Below are 6,363 nucleotides of genomic sequence, written 5' to 3'. Positions count from 1 at the left end.
CCCCTGAGAGTGGCCACCATCCTGACTCCAAACGTCATAAATTGCTTTTGCTTATTCATGAATTTTACATCAATAGAATCATAAAATATGAATTCTTTGTTCTTCAAGTTTGTGAGTTTTACCCATACTGTTGCAGGTAGTTGTAGTTTGTTGATTCTCTTTGTTGTAAAGTAGTCTGTGGTACAGATATATCTTAATTTATTCACCATATACTGATCTACAGGTGGGTATTTTCCAGCTTGGGATTATATAAATAGTTCTGTGCACCTTTTGATGACTATACTTAGTCAGGTATTAACTTAGGACAAGTGCTGGATCTGAGGACGTGGATATGCTCAACGTTAGTACATACTATCAACCAGCGTTCCGAAGTGATCACACGCAGTCACCAGCCATGGATCAAAGTTCCAACTACTCTTCATCCTTATCAGAACTAGCATTTTCCATCTTTTTTACTTTATCCATTCTCCTGGGTGTGTGTTTTTAATTTGCATTTTCCTAGTGGCCACAGTGGAATTGAGCATCTTTCATGTATTTATGCAGCGTTTGAAAGTCCTCTCTCTAGAGAAGCCTGTTCAAGTCTTTCGCTGATTTGTCATTGGATCACCTCTTTTTAATTGATTTTCAGGAATTTTTTATTCTGCAACTATTTTTCCTCATTCTATAGATTGCCTTTTTATAGAAATAACTACATGTTTCTTTTACTGTTTTATTTTTATATCTAGAAAAATAAATAAAAATAAAAGTCTGCAAAGTTGTTAAATATGTCAGTATGCCATCCAATGAAGCTGATAAAAGAACATGAATGTAAAAATCACATAAATATATATTATAATTTGGGGTAGATATATAACATAATGGGCTAGTTTTTGACACAGAAGAAAAACATGCTGATATTTTCACTGTGACTAAAAGATTAGATCATGTATATTATTATTATATTCATTTAAAGATATAGGCTAAACCTCTTTATAGAATGTAAAATTTGTATATATCATCAATTTTCAGATTGACTAACTTACTTAAAATTGTTTGTTACCAAGTCACACAAAAGGAGATATATTTGGTGATATGTAATGCTGCTGCTGCTGCTGCTAAGTCTCTTCAGTCGTGTCCAACTCTGTGCGACTCCATAGACGGCAGCCCACCAGCCTCCGCCGTCCCTGGGATTCTCCCGGCAAGAACCCTTGAGTGGGTTGCCATTTCCTTCTCAAATGCATGAAAATGAAAAGTGAAAGTAAAGTCGCTCAGTCGTGTCCGACTCTTAGCGACCTCATGGACTGCAGCCTATCAGGCTCCTCCATCCTTGGGATTTTCCAGGCAAGAGTACTGGAGTGGGGTGCCATTGCCTTCTCCGATATGTAATGAGAATACATAAAATATAGCCTTTGTGGCATGTGTAAAATTCACTTTGGAGGCCCTGACTGGAAAATTTCAAAGAGATAAGCAGTTATCTAGAACCGAAGCTTCAGGGTAGATTTGAATACTAATTAGGAGATATACAAACAGGACATGAATTCAATGGAAGCCAAAAAAATTTTACTACAGACTCCAAACCTCAGATTACAAATCCAATGTCTGCAATTCAAGCTGTTTCTCACATGGATAAATTTCTCATTGTATTTCAAGATGAGTAGCAAAAGGGTTTTTTTTTAATATATAAACTGTTACTGAGTCTCTGAAGCAATGTAAGGAAGGCAAACGAGTACAGAATTAAAAGTCTAATTTAAACAAGCATTATATGGGTGGATTATTTAATTCAGTGACTATCTTATAGTCAATATTTTTAGTCCTGCAGGTCTTTGTCCTAATTACAACATATTCAGATATGGCTAAGGATTTAGCTCTAAATCTAACCAGTCAAAATACTAGTAGTATATTACTTTAGAGAAAAATCAAATCACAAACAACATGACAAGAAAATTTATAATTAAGTTCTAAATCAAGCCATAAGGAACATCTGCTCAGAATCAGCGCACTGTATGTAGCTTCTCCATTTCTTCCACCTTACACTATCATTGAGTTCTCATTATTTGTTGCTAGAGACTGGTCACTTAGTCTTCCTAAATGATTCAGGTTAAATCATTAGATTAACCATCAGGCAAAGTAAGCACAAAATTTGTCAGCCTTTAAAATTTCAATTGAAATTTTGTGCTGCCTTCATAGAACAGATACTGATAAAATGACTATGTGGACTATGTGGCAGTTTTCTTGTCTCTTTCATGAACTGGGAATTCTTATGTAAAGCATACTCCCCAAATCATTGCATAATAACTTTATAAGATTAAAGACTTCCCCAATACTTTGAGAAGATAAATCTTATTTTGATATGATAAATATTCAGTATGTGTCAAGAACTTCATCTACTCACATAAAATATGAAATGTATTTCCCAGAAAACATAGTAAACATTAATTAAGTCAGACATATAAGACTATTTCGAATAGTTAGACTAAAAGTCCAAGTCTTCAGAGAGGTAGCAAAGAAAAAGTCATGAAGAAATTGAAGGTCTTTTTTCTATATTCCTCATTCTTTGCTGAACAGAGCACCTACTAAAACATGATTCTATTAGCTTCCTGGCTGACTTCTTGGGTCCTCCATTTGATTCTATTAGTATACTAACAACTGGGGATTTTGCTAAGCACATGTTTTTTAATGCAAATGCCACAGATTATAAGGCAGGGATCATGTTCTCCTTCCTGCTGCATTATGTGTGTTTATTGCTGAATCAAATCAATAGTACATTTTTGAAGTTTTGAGACTCTAATTATCTTTAAGGAATTAGTTTGTGTGCACACACATACACACACATACACCCACTGATCAGAAAGAGAATAAGAAAGCCTCAGTAGATATAGAAGCCATATTTTACCAACTACCAAAAAAAAGAATAGTTTCCCCAAAAATACAATGCTTAAAATAATTCTTTTTAAAACAATTTTTATTCCAAAAGTGGTACACAGACTTCTGTTTCCAGAAGGATGGAACAGATAAACTTTTCCCTACTCCTCCCACCAAGAACAACTAAAGCCTCTGGACATTATTTATGAAAACAAACAAGAGGATTCTGAAGTGTGTAGAGAAGAAAATAGAGCAGCTAGGGACTTCATAACTCAAGGTAGGATATGGTGGTGAACTCCTCAGATTCCCTTTTTCCTTAATATTCCAGACTTGTAAATAAAGAAGTTAGCAACCCATAAATACCAATGAGCACAGACCAAAAAGCCCCCCAAAAGCCTGCCCTTTCCAGCCAAAGGACTATGAAAGGAGCAGCTTAGCAAGACAGAAAAAAATTGAGACAGTAACGACTTTACTCCAGTTAAATATCAGAATAAAACTGACTCCACCCATGCCAGCAAAAGTTGAGTGGGGAGTCCAGACTTCGATTCTTGCTAGGCTGTAATGAAGTACCCCAGTCTCCTTCTGGGATAGTGCCAGAGAAGACAAAGCAGATAACTAGGAGGTTTTTTCATCCCCTCAAGGCAGTAATAAGCCCATTTATACCCTATGTTATCAGTGGTGACCACATGGGGAATCTACATCTACCAACATATGGTAGCACCTCCCTGCTGGAGTAGCATTGGTGGAGGCCAACTGGAGGACTGGAGACTCAGGACTTTTACCATTGCACATTGGTAATGGGATCACCCTCATTAAAGTATTACTGGATACCACAGGAGGAGCTGGAATTCCCATACCTACTTAGCAGGTATGAGAAACCCCTTCCCTGCATATCAGTGGAGACCAAATGGGGAACCTAGACCTCTATCTTTAATCAGGCAATAACAAGGCATCATCCTCTACCCATCCCCCACAGTGGGTGGAATGGTGTCAAAGGAAATCAGGTAAAACCAAGTTTAAATAAGCTCTCAAACCTTATAATATAAAAAATGTACACTTTTCAGTCAGAGAATCAGAAAGATATAAAACTGAGTGAAAAAAAAAAAGACAATAGATGCCAAGACCAAACTGGCAAAATATTAGAATTATATTTCAAAGAGTTTAAAGGAACCATCATAAAAATCTTCAACAAGCAATTATGAACATTCTTGAAACAAATGGGGGAAAAAAATGGAAGTCTCAGCAAGTAACTATAAAGTTAGCAAAAGAAATAGAAGATGGAGTGGAATCACATGAAAATTTTAGAATTGAAAAACTAAAGCCAATGAAAACCTCAATAGATAGGCTCAACAGTAAAGTGAAAGGGATAGAGGAAAAAATGTGAATTTTTAGATAGAATAATAGAAATGACCAAATGTGAACAACAGAGAGAAAAAAACTGAACAAATGAATTTGTCAGTGCCTCAGGGACCTATGTTACCGTAACAAATAATCTAGCATTCAAGTCATCAAAGTCTCACAAGGAGAAAAGAAAGAAGGCAGACTATAAAAGCATTCAAAGAAATAATAGCTAAAACTCCTCAAATCTGGAAAGAGATAGAAACCTACAGATCCAAACAGCTGAGTGAATTCCAAACAAGATAAATTCAAAGACATCCATACCAAGTTACTCCACAATTAGACTTCTGAAAATTAAAAGCAGAGAAAGACTTTTGAAAGCATCCAGAGAAAAATAATACCTTACCTACAGAGGGGAAAAAAATTTATATAACACCAAACTTCCCATTAAAACCATAAAATCCAGGAAGAAGTGGCACATTTTTCTAGCACTGAAATAAAAGAACTATCAACCCAGAGTTCTATACCTAGTGAACATATTCTTTAGGAAAGAAGAGGAAAAAATCAATACATTCACAGATGAAGAAAAACTAACCTTAAAAGAAGAGCTAAAGGAAATTCTTTAAAAATAAAGGAAACAAAAGAAAAGACCTTGGAACAGCAGGAGGGAAGAACACAGTAAGCAAAAATAAGGATAAAAACAATCTTTCTTTCCTTCTCCTTTGAGTTTTCTAAAATTATATTTGACAACAGGATAATGAGAAATGATTATCATTTCAGATTTCTATGCTTCATTTGAGTTGATAAAATAACAATGATGGACTATGACAAGTTATATACTTAAAAATGCAATACCTAAAGCAACAAATGAAAAAAGAAATCAAGCAGACAAATGAAAACAAAAAATAGAAAACAAAAATTAAACAGCAGACTTAAGAACTATTTATAATTACAATAATGTAAACAGTCACTCAGTCATGTCTGACTGTGACCCCATGGACTGTAGCCCTCCAGGGCTACAGTCCTCCTCTGTCCATGGGGATTCTCCAGGAAAGAGTACTAGAGTGGGTTGCCATGTCCTCCTCCACAGGATCTTCCCAACACAGGGATCAAACCCAGGTCTCTAGCATTGCAGGTAGATTCTCTACCTTCTGAGCCACCAGAAAAGCCCCATACTACTAGAGTGGGTTGCCCTGCCCTCCTCCAGGGAATATTCCCAACCCAGGGATTGAACCCAGGTTTCCCACATTGCAGGCAGATTCTTTACTGACTGTGTCACCAGGGATGCCCAAGAATACTGGATTGGGGAGCCTATCCCTTCTCCAGGGGATCCTCCTGAACCAGGGTCTCCTGCGTTGCAGGAGGATTCTTCACTAGCTGATCTACCAAGGAAGCCCAAGATATTAAGAAGATGTGGCAAGAATACACAGAAGAACCATACAAAAAAGATCTTAATAACCCAGATAACCACAATGGAGTGATCCCTTACCTAGAGACAGACATCTTGGAGTATGAAGTCAAGTGAGACTTAGGAAACATCAATACAAACAAAACAGGCAGAGGTGGTGGAATTCCAGGTGAGCTATTTCAACTCCTGAAAGATGAAGATAGTAAAGTGTCACACTCTATATGCCAGCAAATTTGGAAAACTCAGTAGTGGCCACAGGAATAGAAAAGGTCTGTTTTCATTCCAATCCCAAGGAAGGGCAATGCCAAAGAATGTTCAAACTATCACACAATTGCACTCATCTCACACAATAGCAAAGTAATGCTCAAAATCCTCCAAGCTAGGCTTCAAGAGTGCGTGAACAGAGAACTCCCAGGTATTCAAGCTGGTTTTAGAAGAGGCAGAGGAACCACAGATCAAATTGCCAACATCTGCTAGATCATAGAAAAAGCAAGAGAATTACAGAAAAACATCTGCTTCATTAACTATGCTAACACCTTTGACTGTGTGGATCACAACAAACTGAAAAATTCTTAAAAAGATGGGAATACCAGACCAGCTTACCTACCTCCTGTGAAATCTATATTCAGGTCAAGAAGCAACAGTTAGAACAGGACATGGAAAAATGGACTGGTTCCAAATTGGGAAAGGAGTAGGTCAAGTCTGTATATTGTCACCGTGCTTATTTAACTTATATGCAGAGTCAGTTCAGTTCAGTTACTCAGTCATGTCTGACT

The sequence above is a fragment of the Muntiacus reevesi genome, chromosome 9 (genome assembly GCF_963930625.1).
Source record: "Muntiacus reevesi chromosome 9, mMunRee1.1, whole genome shotgun sequence".
In the NCBI taxonomy this organism is placed as follows: domain Eukaryota; kingdom Metazoa; phylum Chordata; class Mammalia; order Artiodactyla; family Cervidae; genus Muntiacus; species Muntiacus reevesi.
This window is presented reverse-complemented; position numbering follows the sequence as displayed.